Genomic DNA, 15,561 nt, shown 5'->3' with positions numbered 1-15,561 from the left:
AGTGAAAGAAACAAAAAACAGTTTGTCCTTTGCATCAAGATAAACAGATGAATGGAACAGAATAGGGTTCAGAGCCAGCCCTTCATACATATATGCACAACTGATTTTCAATAAAGGTATGAAGGAAAGGCCATGCACACAAATTTTGCTTTTGAATTGGACTGTGCGAACGTAAATCATATCCATAAGAGGTTTGAACTTTGACCTAGACCTCAAGCCATTTATCAAGATTATCTCCAAATAGATAAGCAGCCAAAATGTAAAACTTATACCTATAGCACATCTAGAAGACAATATTTGTGACCTACAGACTTCTGAGACGAAACGCTTGAACCATGATCCATGAAAGAACAAATGATTATTCAATTTCATCAAAATTAAATGTCCTGTTTTTCCAAAATCACTGCTAAGAGAATAGACGGGGGTGATATAATTGCGAGCCATACATCTCATAGCGGATTGTATCTAGATTATATAAGTAACTCTCATGACTGCAGTAAGAAAGCAACCATCCCAGTAAAAATGCGCCACGTCAGCAGACTTTACCAAAGAAGACACACAGATCACCGCAGGCCTGGGAACGACGCACGCCGCTCGTCATGAGAATATACCAAATAAACCACGGAAATTTAACAGGACGCCGTGGGACTGGAAATCGTGCATCTGCGCAAGTCCTCGACCCGGCAAGTCTCGGTGCTCAGTAACCTAAAATCACATTTATACGAAATGCAAACTAGTCAACAGTGTCAGCACTACGCTGGGGGTTTCCTAGGGTGGGAGAAAGGGAAGGAGTGAGGGAGGAGGAAATACCAAGGAGCACAAGGAGATGGGGTTGTTTTCAGGGACGTCTGGAAATGTGGAAAGGCACAAAGTCAGGTGCTTGAGACGTGTGCAGGTTGGGATAGGTCCGTTGACACCATGAACTTCTGTTAAAAATGTGAAGTACTGAAGGTCTCATGTGCTGCTTTTATTCTCTCATCCTTATCAGATAGGAACTTTGTATTTTTATAGTCATTTTTACATTTTCACTATAATTTCTGATTTGCCTCATGTTATTCAGAAGTGTGCATTGAAACATTTAAATACACGGTAATTTCTCTTATTTAGTCTGGTCTATTCTAATTTGATGGTGGTGAGAGATCAACCTGTATGATATCGAATTGTCTGGAATCTGTTGAGGCTTTCGGTGTAGACTAGATCATGATCCTTGGTGGGGGAACCACAGAGGAGAACAACCTGCCCCCTCAAATTGTTGGCTAACGCGCCTTTCATCACCATTCATGAAACTGGCCTTCTCTACCTAGCGGGACAGGAGAACTCTACCGTTGGTCCACTAGCGTGATTTCGCTGTCTCCGTTGTAACATTTCTTCAAATATGACTTGATCATGGAAATCTTACACTATATCTTAAGGGAGCAAAATGATTCTTGCTGAGCAACCCCTTACTTGACAGGAGAAATGGCAGCCACCGTGTGCAGTGCACACCTGTCCAGGCAGCTAGCAAAGCCAGGCCCGGCCATCTGAGGCAGTCAGAAGACGGTCCAGCCAAGGCAGCTGGAACTTCACCCTGCTGTGAAGAGTTTGGATGGGACAGTACAGCCTTCAGCTAAGAAGCAGCCGGTGTTGCTCCTCTTCACCCCGCATCTGCGTTCTGGCATCCCCAAGGAGCTATTAGAGATGTTGACATGGCGTTCTTCGTTGTCAAAGCCAAATGCAAAAGGCAGAGAAAGCTGCCTGATAGGGAGCAGTGTCCACAGCCCATGGGGACCTTTCTGTTCCTGCAAAGAAGTATGCTGTTCACAGGTGGCGACACGTGCTGGGTTCAGGTGCTTCACGGACTGGAAAGACCAGGCCATGATCCGCCAGCACAGCAGCGGCCATGGACCTGGTGAGCCCCATCTGAGGGACTATCCCCTCAGACAGCCCATGAGGCCACACTCCCCAACCTTTGTGGGGACTGAGGCTGTCGTCAACCCACCAGCACTATGTCCTCAATCCTCAGCAGAGCTGTGTGCGCCAGCCTGAAGGGCCTGAGGTAACATTACCTGCTATCCTGCCGCTCTGGATCCGGCAAAGCCCTGTGGGGGAAGCTTTTCCTCCAGCATCGCCGGCTCCTGGGAGCTAAATTATAATCATGAATATTGTCATGGGAAGTTTTAATAACAATTTTCATAGTGACTCTTGTCACTTAATCATAACAGCAATTGTTAACAGTGATGGTCACCACAGGAAGCTCACGATTGCATTTACAACAATGACTCAATCTTGAAAAGGGCTGCAAAGGAGAGCTGTTCCCGGGAAGGCACCGAGCGGCTGGGGAGTCGAGTGGCAGACACGCTGGCCTAGGCATCAGGGCACCGGCCGGATGCGCACGCAGCAGAGTTAGTGCCACCAAGATGCAGTACAGGGGCGGAGGCGAACCAGTGTGTTCAGGATGAGTTCTGCCAAAGCAGCGGAACAGATTCAGGTCATTACGTACTTGCCCAGGAGGCTGACAGGAGAAGCAGCCAACGGCTCTCCACAGGTGTCTGCTCGGGCAGAGCCCATGTCTGACCCGTTTCTCTCGGGCTCCCTGCCCAGCCACCTCTGGCTGCCAGACCTGCCAGGACTTGAATTCATCTTGCTGTGGCCTACCGGTCTCGAATCAGGCGTGAGAAGTTCCACTTGACCCTCTCACCCCATGCACAGTCCTGAGCCAGTCCCGAGAAAGGGTGTCACTAAAAGTCAGGAGAAGCCTTGGAACAGGTTGAGGGAGCTGAAGCCGGGCACTGTCAGGGATGGTGCCAAGAAGGCTGCACCTCATTGTTGGCAGAACTGCACTTTCCGAGGAGCTTCTAAGTCACTCTAGTGCTTGAAAAGGCAGTTTGGTAGCGGTTAAGAGACTGCGGCTGTACTGGACAGTCCACGTGAGACGACTTCAACATTCTCATCACAAGGGGCCAGCGTTGGCCAGCATGCACGTGGCCTACGCAGGCTTGTTTGGGATGCTTGTGCATGTGCCAAGCCCTTCCGTGGGGCACTTGGAGCAAATACAGCCCCGCTGTCGCAGTCCAGAGAAGACATGAGATGAACTCATGCAATGGCCACACCATGAACACCTGTGAAGCACCATGTAAGGAGCGTGGGCTATCGCCTGGGTTGTCAGATTTAGTGGGTGAATAAATGGCTTTTAACATTAAAAAAAAGTTTGCTGTCTTGAGTGGGACTGCCTGGTTCGAAGCTTTCGTTCTGCCAGTTACGAAGAGTGTTACTTGGCCAGTGGGCCTAGTGCGTGCGCTCCTCAGTGCTCCACAATGTCTGGCACTTTAAAACTATGATTTGCCTTGTCGTCGGCCTAAGCTGTTACCTGTGTTTTCCAGACTCACCTTGCCCTGACGAATGGTTGCTGTGTCTGCTCAGCATGAAGGTCTTCCAGGCCGCACAGCAAGTAGCTCATGGCACAAAGTCAGCGGCAGGTCGCCTGCTACCCCGTGGTCAGGCGCGCGTGTGGTGCTGAGACCCAGACGCAGTCCCGGGCCTGTTTTTCAAAAGAGAAGTGATCTTCAGAAAAAAGCAGAGACTTTCTCCAAAATTCTAGCCACACGGAATAGGGCTCTTCTACTGCTGCTTCCCAGAGGTTCCATAGAGCTATTTTGAACATCCTTGAAACTGCCAGATTCTAAGGCCCAAGTGGAACAGCAAGCTGTGCCACTTCAGTGCCCTTGCTGCTGAGCCAGCTCTCCCGCCTCGCTCAGGCTGGTGGCCTCTGGGTCACCAAGGAGGTGGTGTAGTCAGTGTATTCAACTACTTATGAGTCCATTACAAATGATAGCATTTCGCCACCTCCATGGTGGCGCAGGCGGTTGAGCGCAGCGCTGTGAAGCTGTCCGCAGCCTCTGCAGTGCAGGTTCGATCCCAGCCAGCCAGCAAGGGTCCCACATGGCGCCGCAGACCTCTCCCGTCTCGCCCGCTGCTCCGCTCAGCAGTGTATTTCGTCAGTCTGCCTGTTCTGTTCCCCGCTCTGTCTCTGGTGAATCCTCTCACCCTCCTGTGAACCTGGCCTGTACCCCGGTTCTTGTATAAATAAATAAATCTTTTTTAAAAGATTTATTTATTTATACAAACACTGGGTACAGTCAGAAGCGCACGAGGGTGAGAGGATTCACCAGAGCCAGAGCAGGGAGCAGAACAGGCAGACTGATGAAATACACTGCTGAGCGGAGCAGTGGGCGCAGCAGGAGAGGTCTGTCGCGCCATGTGGGACCCTCGCCAGTGGCCAGGGATCGAACCGGCACTGCAGAGGCTGCGGGCAGCTTCGCAGCCCAGCGCTCAACCACTGCGCCACCAGGGGAGGCCCAAATAAATCTTTAAAAAAAAAAACAAAAAAAAAAAACCAAAAATGATAGCATTTCGGGAATACAGCTTTGTTACGTTTCCATGCAGAGAGACTCTCTCTACATGCTCCACTGTTGGACCCCCAAAAGCTTCCTGGAACTAGAGGACCCCTGTATATTCATGCTTTTTTTTCCTCCCACCCCATTCACAGCCACCTCACGTGGGCAATTAAAGTGCATGCGGATCCCACTCTTTCTGCTCATTGTACATAATCAGCGTGATGTTGCCAACAGAACAAACAGTGTATAGCATGTGTCTAGGCTCTGTATTTTGGAAGCGAGCAGGAGAATTGATGTGACCTTGAGGAAAGACTTTGAAGCTATATATTGGCCCAGCAAGGTAAAGCAGACATTTCTAGTGGTCTCCACAAATTGGTGTGGGGGCAGATGTCAGGACCTGTGCCAACTTGTTCCAGTAAAGACACAACTGCAGCAGCGACTTAAGTTGGAGTTATCACTTGATTAAGATAATAATAATCAACAGTTACTCTCCAAGATCCATCTATCTTCTATGCAGGTGAAAAGATGAATTAAATGGAAATTTCAAAAGCATCACCATCCTTACATTTTGGGAGCCTCCTTACGCAATGGGCACAGTGAAGTTTACACATTTATTCGGTATTGACCCTGTTGCTACAAGATATCTCAGCGAGAGCTCAAGGGAGCTCACTCTGCAAGTGCCAGAGAAGCCGCAGATGGAAGCGTAGCTGCCACCAGAATGCACCTCACCTGCCGGAGCAAAGTAACACACCTGAGAGACACTCGGAGAAACTGCAAGTCAGTCCATGGACATAATTTTTTTTAGTTTTTTTCTTTTTGATGAAGGACCGTTGTTTCCCATCCTGGCTATGAGCGTGACAGGGAGGCCCCCTCCCCTGGGGTGTGCTCACCGGCTCACCAGAGCCCTGCCACCCCCAAAGCACCCATGGTGGGTCCACGACATTGCTCCCTGCTCTCCCTGTTCCCTCCTCCTCCTCCCCTCCTCCTCTCTCTCCCATGCCTCAGATCCATGGGCAGCTCTTAAGGGATGGTCTTAGCTCCCGCTGGGCTGAGCCTGTGTTTGGTGTCTACATTCCCCCTGTAAGTGACACCATTCGGCATTTAGCTTTGTCATTCTGGCTTATTTCACTTAGCACCATCCCTTCCAGCTCCATCTATGTTGCAGCAAATGGCTTGAGTTTAACTTTTCCAGTCCCTTGAACTTAGCTTCTCTCTACCACTTTCCATGGCAGAGCTGACAGGCAGTCAGTAGGCAGTGCAGACATTGTGCTTTACAAAGTGCCAGGCCTACCTTCACAAAGCAGAGTATAGAAAGAGAATGCGACATAGAGAAAATTTATATATTCGAAATTATACCTGACAGAGCAAAGAAAATAGGAGCAGATACTCTTCATTTCTGAAAGAGGCCATGAGGTTATGAGTGTTATTTATGATTTCTTTTCTTCACTATCATTTTCTGTTCCCACTTCAAAATATTTTGATAGAAATATTACACACATACATAAAATAAGACAGGTTGTATGGGTAAATATGCAGAAATTATCATAATTATATCACACCATAGTCAGAAGGCAGCATGTCAGGAACATAATCCGCACCCCAGAATACCCTCATGGCTTCTGTAATTAGTCCCCATCCAAGCCACCCGAAGACAGCTAATCGCAGGTCTGCTTGGTATCCCCGGTTTCATGTTTTTAACTTTATCATAATGAAGTCACACAGAACCTATTCTTTGCTTTCTGACTTTTTTTGTTCAAATTATGTTTGCGAGGTTCATTTATGCCCTCGCTTCCAGCAGCAGTGTATTCACAGTCATTAATGTATTAGTCAGGTTCTCCAGAGAAGCAGCGTTTCCTCCTCGGCTGTGAGTGCGGTGTGTGGGTGTGCGCGGCCCCTCGCGCTCTACCCTGAATCTGCGGTGAACTAGATCCCCAGGAGACACGGTTTATAGTGTTCATGCCCTGCAAACTTAGGGTTCCTCACCAAGGGACTGCCAAACTAAGCGGGTTCATTTTGGAAGTCCTGGGAGTACTTTTTTATTAATATCCGGGAGCAAACGGCTAGCAAGGAGAAGGCCTTGGGCCATGTGAGCCCCTCCCTGGGATTTGACCTGAGGCAGACTTGGAGTCATCAGGCCTCCCCCACACAGCAGAAGCTGCTAGGCCACTGTGCACGGGGGCAAGGGTGCGCCGCCCTGGCCAAATGCAAGCTGATCCCCCCCACCCCAGCCCCAACCGGCACAGCCGCTGAGCGGCTTTCTATGGGAAGCTGCTGTGCCGGGAGCCGGCGGTGCCTGGGGTCTCATGCAGGGGGCGCTCTCACGCGCAAGGGTTTTCTGCCTCCCTGGGGGCCAAAGGCATGGAAAACGCAGGCCATGGGCACCCTGAGCTCCAGAACTGGGGCCCCGCAGATGTGGCCTGGCTTGGCCCCCCGCATGGCTTCTCGGGGACCCCCAGCTCGGCCACCTCGCAATGGATCCCGGTGCACAGGTCACAGCCAGATCACCAGTAAGACGAGCGGAGCTCAAAGAAGGCGGGAGGCTAGACCCTTCCGCTCCGGCCTCTTGCACACTCGCGGGCACGTGGGCGCTTTCCTCCCCTGAAGAGCTCAGAACCACAGATACTTCCTTCAACAACTTGCACCTCTGCCTTTGGGACCCCCACCAGTGCCGTGACCCGGGGCGTCGTGAGGACCAGTGGCGGGGTGACGTGACTCCTTCCACGCGAAGGGCGGCTCCGCGGCTCTTTGCCCCCGAGGCTCTGAGTCCAGCAACGAAGCGCACGGGGCAGAAGTCAGCGTGGCCAGAAAGTGATCCGTCGGGACAAGGTTCAAGGGCGTTTCTCGCTTAGCACCCCCCTGTCCCCATCCTGGTTTTCTCAAAACTACTTGTCCAGGTAGAGAGCCCGGGGAGCTGGGGACAGGGCTGGCTCTCCTCGCAAGGTCGCTGCGTTTATCACCTGTTGCGTCGCTAATTGCACATTGTCACCTTCACATCGTGGGTGCCTCACAGGGATTCAAAATCCATCCAAAGCTATTAATTGGCCTCATCTAATAATGACTCAGTAAATAAGTAGATTGGACATCTTGGTCTGTGATTAACCTACTGTTAATTGGCCCCCTGGCCTAGCCAGCTACACAAGTCCCAATCTCTCCTTGGAAATGTGCCAGCAGCACTGCCAGCAGCCAGAGGCTCCTTGGAGGGAGAGGTCACAGGTTCCATTTCAGTCCCAGTCACTGCAAGAGAAACCAGAGACACCCGCCAGCCGAGGCCCCGCGGTTCACAGAGGGAAACCGGGAGCGTGACTCAGAGAAGCCGCCACAGCTCGCAGCGCGGGCAGGAGGTTCAACGGCTGCCCACCGAGGCCTGGGGTGGAGGTGGGGGTTGCTGAGAGGCAGCAGGACCCATGCCAAACGGGAGCCCGGTGCCCAGCGCCGGAGCATGACTGGCGGCTGGAGCGTGCCTGATGGAGCTCGAGTAACAGTAAACAGCTCTTCCCCGCCCCCCTTTCCTCCCACCCCCCTACTCTGCCCCACGCCCCCACCTCTGCAAGCCCATAATCGTCAATTGTTCAAGCCTGAGCTCCTTGCCGACTCACCAAGTGGCCATCGCAAACATCTAAGCATCTGGGGTGCGCGGGGGCACGTGCCCGCTGCTCTGCCCTGACCTACCAGCCCTGAGCAGCGGGTGGGCGAAGTGGAACTCTCAAGTCAACCCCAGAAAAAACGGCCGATTCTCCAAAGACGGCCGAGCAGAACAAGGGAAGCTCGGCCGCGCACAGCTCACTCCCTGGTGTCGGGAAGAAATGACAGTGGTGAGAGAAGACATCACAAGCCCTTCCTGTGTCTTCACATGGCTGCAACTGAAGAGCAAATAGGCCCACGATGGACCGTGCGTGTGGGTCTGCTGTCCTTCTAATCTTGCCCATGCGCGTGGCAGACAGTCCTGAGCCCCGAACCATGGGAGACAAACCTGAGGTACGAGGGAAGATGCAGTGTTCCAGCATTTTCCATAAATGGTAACTGCATGTCAGCATTTCGAGCAGGTCGTGGCTGCCAAGTTAAAAGGATTTATAGATCACCACCATTGTTTTCACGACAACCTTATTTAGTTACAATTCACTTACCGTAACATCCAGCCATTAAAGTCGACAATCGAGCGGGCTTCGGTATATTCACAAAGTTGTGCTCCCATCACCCCTAATTCCAGAACATTTTCCTGACCCCAAACAGACGCCTTGACCATTAGCAGCCACTGTCCATTTACCCTCAGCTGTCCCTTCACTTTGGCATCGGCAACCACTAAACTATTTCTGTCTCTTTGGACTTGCCTCTTTGGCAAGCCCTTTCCTGTCAGGCTTCTTAGCGCATTGCCAGGGCTCATGAACACTGTACTCTGGTCACTATTTCATTGCTTTTACAGCCAAATAATATCACATTTATAGAGCAACCGCATTTTATTCACGCACTGTGGCGCTGACGAGCACTGGGTGCTTGGCTCCATCTAGCCACTAGCGGAACATCCGTGTGTGACCGTGTGGGGATATCTGCCTCATTTCTCTTGGGAAATACCTAGTAGTGGAGCTGCTGGGTCACATGAAAACTAAACATATCTTTAGCATGTCATCAACTAGCAAAGCGTTTTCCAAAGTGGCTACACCATTTTACCATCCTGTCAGCGCTGCAGCAGCATTCCTACCTCCCTCCACCCGCTCCAACACACACGACCACGGAAAACATTTGCAAGTTATTTATCTGATATGGGACTTGTATCTAGAATATAGAAATAATTTTTTTAACTCAAAAAAGACAAACGACCTAAGCAAACAGGGAGCACAGGATCCGAGTAGACGTTCCTACAGAGTCACACACGGACAGCCAAAACCACACGGATGAAAACATGCTCCATGTCAGCGAATGCTGAGAAAGTGCGACCAGAGGCACGAGGAGACACTGAAACCCACACACGCCAGGAGGACTGCGTTGAAAGACATCATCCAATTGGATCTTAACTCACCCTCACAAAGTAGTTAAGTGCTTTAAAAGGTCTCCTGCAAAGAAACAGGTGATTAAAGATAACACTAACAATACAGCAGTGGTGAATGACAAGCAAGTGGTACCAGCGACACTGGGGAGAAGCTCTTTGTAAATTCCAGGACAAACCAATCACATGTCACAATACATGGCGGGAGGTTGAAATTATCAAGACAATATGAAATGTGACATTTCCTCACTGCTAATGATGAACCTTGCATTAAGGGTACATCATCTCTTGAGGAATTAACAAATTGCAGGGTAAGGCCATGGGGATTTATAAGATATTTACAGACATTATTTAGCTCATATTTATATTAACCTTCTTAAAATGCTAGATTAAAATGCTTTATAACACGTATGTGTAATATATTTGTAGTATAAGGATTTTCCAGGCCATGAATATAATGTGTAAGTATTTATAAATGGGGGCTCAGTGATGAAAAGCATCGAATGATGGGCTAGGTAGTCATAGAAGTGTGAAGATTACTGCTTCACAGCACGGGCGTGGCCTTCTGTGTGGACTGAACCCCTGAATTGATGTTCACATTCAACAGGTGAGTTAGCCACGCTGCGCTTGGCTCCTCATCTGAAAACCGAGCGCATGGATGACGTCTACTGCAGGGAGGGGTTGTAAGGATTCAACGACAGGACGCAGTGAATGGCACTATGTCTGCGTGCAGGAGACCATGAATATGACGACGCCACCGAGATCCTGGGGACCGCGGGGAGGTATCACAGCCCAGCACAAGAGCAAGCGCCATTCAATGTGAGACCTGACTGTCCCGTGCCAGTGGGGCGCGGCGCCCTCCCCTTTCTGGTCCTCTGCTACTCGCCTGCATTCCTCTGCGCCCAGATGGCCCATCCTCCCGTCTGCACACGCTTCTCCCTGGCTCCCTGGAGGAAGGGGAAATGCCCATTATGCCCCAGAACGTGCCTCTTGTGGAGCGTGGCCCTCCCTCCTCCACGCCGCCCAGTGGCTCTGCCTCTCCTGGCCACATGGCCCGAGTAAGATGATTTTATAAACAAAATGTTTTTTCTAATAAAATTCAGCTTTCCCCCAGGGCCAACAAATTTGACTGCAGCCAGCTCTTAAAATAACAATCGCTTTCCTCCCACCCTAAATGAACAAATGAATAATTGACTGAATGCGCCACCTTCTCTCCTTGCTGGAAGACCTCAGGGCCTCCTGTCCAATAAACTCGGCAGCTACTCAGCTGCCTCCCGCACTCCCGGGAGCTGCCCTTCATTCCCCCTCCCGGCTGAGAGGACTTCCTGAAACTTTCTTCCAGCTGCTCAGGGCAGAGAGTGTGGGGGGTGGGGGGGGGCTGGGAGAGGTGACCATGGAGACCCCACAGTTGACAGAGGAGGAAGGAGGAAGAAAGCAAATGTAGCCACGAGAGAGCTGTGAGTCAGGGAATGGGAAGGCAGGGCGGGAGGCTGGGGGTAGGGGGGGTGGGGGGGTGGCGAGCCTGTCTGCCAGCCAAGGAACAGCAGAGAGCAGACATGCAGCCGCGCAGGGAGCGCTCTCCATTGCCTCCGGGCTGTGGGACAGGAGTGGACCAAACACCCTTGAACTCGATGACCTCACAGTAAACCAGACATGGACAGGCTCGGGCCGTGTAAACTGGGCCGCGCAGCGGGTTCGCCTTAGACAGGGAGACTCGAGCAGTTGTGGTTTCCACCTTTCCTATTTGCATACTTTCCTAAACTTCCGTAGCCGCCAAGAGCTGGTGTTGTGAGCAGTCACCATACAGTGATGTCAAGTGAACACTGACCGTGCAACTTCACATTCACAGTCTGACCTGGCTTTGCACAAACATTTGGACGTTATATATGAGAATGTCTGAAGGAAAGAGAGCCCAAAATGTAACTGCTTTTCTCTGAGGGATAGTATTGCAATTCTTGTATTTATTTTCTCCATACTGTCATCTATGTTATAAACCTTCATCAGTAAGCACAACTTCTTTAACCAGGATAGAAGAAAACACTGGAAATGAAAATTCTTTCATTTAGGGGCCTCCCTGGTGGTGCAGGAGTTAAAGTCCCAGTGCTATCAAGCAATCAGCAGCCACTGCAGCCTGAGTTCGATCCCCATCCAGGGAGGTGACCCACACAGTGCAGCAGACCTCTCCTGACTCCCTGCTGCTCCCCTCAGCAGTGTATTTCGGACAGTCTGCCTGTTCTGCTCCTCACTCTGTCTCTGGTGAACCCTCTCATCCCCTGCACCTCTGGCCTCCACCCCACCTCTTGTGTGCATAAATAAAATAAATCTTAAAACAATGATCTTTTATTTAGGCCTGCACTTCCTTAGCCCCGCTCTGCTACCCGCTTCAGCAAGGGGCCCAGAGCCGGTGTCTCCCGGGCTGCGAGTGACTTTGTTGCTCACACCCCACCTCTCCTAGGCCTGTGCTCTGCCACGTGTTCTAGACTCGTGAAAAAGTTCCATAAGTGTCTGTGTGCCTCCTTATTGATTTTCTTCCAGTTGAACGAGGCCCTGCACAAGGCAAGCCTGCTCCTTGCCGCACCAACGGTGGACTAAGCTTCAGCCTTTCTGGTCCCGGCCGGCCCAGAGCCATCGAGCTTCCATCCAAGTGGGCTTCCGCCCCGCGGGCCTGTGCCTCGGCAGATGCACTGCAGCTGTTTCAACACCGGAGCCCCCTCAACTCGCTCTGGCTTGTGGAGAGCAATCTACTTGCTCCTGGCTGTGCTCTCAGCCCTGGGCCATACTCTCTCCTCCCCTGGAAAAGCAGAAGAGGACGAGAGACACGGGCGTCTGCGACTCTCACTGTCCGCGACTCCACCTGAAGTTCATCCTCCCCTTGCACACCGGGTCAGCTTCTCCCTTAGGACCACTGACGCGTCCCTCTCGCTTGTTCTTTCCCACACATAGACAAACAGGCTATTATTTTTTTCTGGCTCCACAAAACATTCTCTTGACCTACTTCCCCTGCCAGCTACCGCCTCATTTCTCTGCTTGCGTCGGCAGCAGAAGCTCCCCGCGCGCCATCTGAAATTCCTCATCTCTCATCTCTTGACTGTGTTCCAACCCGTCCTTGCTAGCGTCCCACCACAGCAGCCACACACACACACACACACACACACACACACGCCCCACAGAAAGCATCCTCGCCAGCCTCCTCTGCCGTCCATGTGGCTAAATCTGATCAACAGGCAGTTCCTCTGCGGGGATGTCGGCGAGGGCCCAGAGGCTGCTCTCCTAAGCCCGACCCTGAATTGCAGCACGACCTGACTGCCCACCACGCCGTCCCTCCTTCCCAGTCCCTTCTTTTCATTCTTTCTCATCTGCATGAACTGCCATTGTTGAGTGACCCGAGCAACAGCTCTGAACCACCTCTGTCTACACCCGCTTCCGGCCTCTGGGCTGCCTCTCTATCCGCGAACATACCCCTGCCTCTCGTCCTTCAGCCCCGGTTCACTCTTCTCGGGCGAGCAACACCCCCATATGCCCAATTGTCTAGTTAACACGTACCCATGGAGGTGGCGTAGACATCTCAGACTCAACGCGTCCAAAATTTAACTCCTTAAACCCTGAAAATGCGCTCCATCCACGGCCTTCCCTTTTTCAGTTAATGGGAACTTCAGACTCCAAGCAGTCCAAATAAAAAGCCTTGGGACTTTGCTCGATTCCTCTTTTCCTGGCACCCTTAATATACAACCCACCAAGAAGTGAAGAAGTGCTAGTGGAAATAACTTTAAAATACGTCAGAATCCAATCATTTCTTAACTTCTGCACGGCTACCACCTGACAGCCGGTTCTGTGACGATGGTACACACGGTCAGCACGGACAGAAAGAAGGAAAGAAGGCGCCGTCGGCCCTTCCCCGTGTTGGCCCGCGGTCCTCGCTGGTCTTCCCGCCAGCCGCCCGGTGCTCCCGTCACAGTGGTGTTGAAGAAGTCATAGCTTTCAGCTGCGATGGAGTAAGTGGCGACACATGAGCTTTGCCTTTGTTCGCAGCCCGGAACTGCAACATATAGGAGACAGCTCCGCGGGCATCGCGGGACAGGAAGGACGGGGCGCAGACAGCCGAGACCAAGGGCACGTGCATGTGAGTCTCAGACTCACCTGTCTGTGAAGGAGGCTTCTTGCATGGCTCCCCTGTGGAGGCAGAAGGCAGAATACAGAGGTAAGGATGTCCCGAGCAGCAGGGTGCCCTAGAGGAGGGATGTGCATGGAGCACTCTCGGGAGCCCATGTGGGGATCCCCTTTGAGGGTGAGGTAGTCTTGATTGCATTTTCCTGATAATGTAGTGACTTGGGCACATTTTTATATACTTGCTGACCATCTGTATATCCTCTTTACAGAGTGTCTATTCAGGCCTTTGCCCATTTTTAATCTGGTTGTTTGCTTTTTGTTTTGTTCTGGTTTTGGCTATTGAATTTTTCTATTTCTGTGAAAAATGTCATTGGAATTCTGATAGACATTGTGTTGGATATGTAGGTTGATGTTAGTAGGATGGAGACGTTTAACAATATTAATATTCCAATCTATAACAAAAAGTGGTGTGGAGGAGGTGGAGAAAAGCCAACCCCGCGCACCGTTGGTGGGAGTGTAAGTTAGTATAGCTATGATGGAAAACAGTATGGCGATTCCTCAAAAATTAAAAATAGAACCACCGTATGATCCATCAATCCCACTTTTGGGTCTCTGTCACAAGGAATTAAAATTTCATTATTAGGTTTTTTATTTATTAGGATCTTCAAGAAATAGCTGCACTTCCATGCCCATTACAGCGTCATTCACAACAGTCAAGCCGTGGAAACAAGCTCACTGCCCACTGATAGATGAGGATAAAGAAAATGTGACATATGAATACAGCAATATTCATCCATCTTTAAAAAAGAAGGAAATCCTGTCTTTTGTGCCAACAAGGATGCACCTGGAGGGTGTTATGCTATGTGCAATAAGTCAGAAGGAGAAAAGACAAATTTGCTATAATCTTCTCTTACACGTGGAATTGAAAATAGTCAAGCTCCCACAGTAGCTAGAGCTAACAATACCTATTGTATACTTAAAATTTGCTAAGAGGGTAGATACCATGCTTAGAGTATTCACTAATTAAAAAAACTAGTAAGGGAGGCAGGAGGAAACTTTGGAAGGTGATAGATATGTTTATGGCCTTGAGGTGGTAATTGTTTCATGGGTGTATATTTGTCTCCAAACTTATCCTGTTGTATAGATTAAATACATAGAGCTTTTTACATGTCAATCATACCTTAATAAAGTAGTTTAAAAAATAAAGTTAAAGGGCCTCCCTGGTGATGCAACGGGTTGAGCGCAGCGCTGTGAAGCTGTCCACAGCCTCTGCAGTGTGGGTTTGATTCCTGGCCAGCCGGCGAGAATCCCATATGTCGCGGCAGATCTCTCCTGTCTCACCTGCTGCTCCCCTCAGCAGTGTATTTCAGTAGATCTGCCTGTTCTATACCCCACTCTGTCTCGGGTAAATCCTCTCACCCTCCCACGCCTCTGGCCTGTACCCCAGCTCTTGTATAAAAATAAATAAATAAATCTTGGATCTCCCCTGGTGGTGCAGGCGGTTGAGCGCCATGCTGTGAAGCTGTCCGCAGCCTCTGCAGCACCGGTTCGATCCCGGCCAGCCAGCAAGGGTCCCACATGGCACGCAGACCTCTTCCTGCCATCCGCTGCTCCCCTCAGCAGTGTCTTTCGTTGGTCTGCCTGTTCTGTTCCCCGCTCTGTCTCTGGTGAATCCTCTCACCCTCCCCCGCATCTGGCCTGTACCCCAGTTCTTGTATAAATAAATAAATCTTTATAAATAAATAAATAAATCTTAAAAAAAAGGTTAAAGCCAAGTGTCAGTGTGGTCTTAACAATAATATATGGACATGAAAACACTGCCGCAGAGGAGTCTAGAAACAGACCTTCACATGCACATTTAACAGACATTAGACCAAGACATGAAGTCAACAAGGAAAGAAACAGTGCCAAAGCTGGACAGCTGTCCTGGGCAAACAATGGACTCTGACCCCTGCTTCACACCATAGACAAAAATTAATATGAAGTTGAGCATTATCCTAAATGTAAAGCTAAAAGTATAAAACTTCTAGATGGAGATTTTGGACAAAATTCTCATAACGTGGAAAAATAGGCCAAGATTTCTTACCCATGGATCACAAA

This window comes from Talpa europaea (genome assembly GCF_964194135.1).
Source record: "Talpa europaea genome assembly, chromosome: X".
Classification (NCBI taxonomy): Eukaryota; Metazoa; Chordata; class Mammalia; order Eulipotyphla; family Talpidae; genus Talpa; species Talpa europaea.
This window is presented reverse-complemented; position numbering follows the sequence as displayed.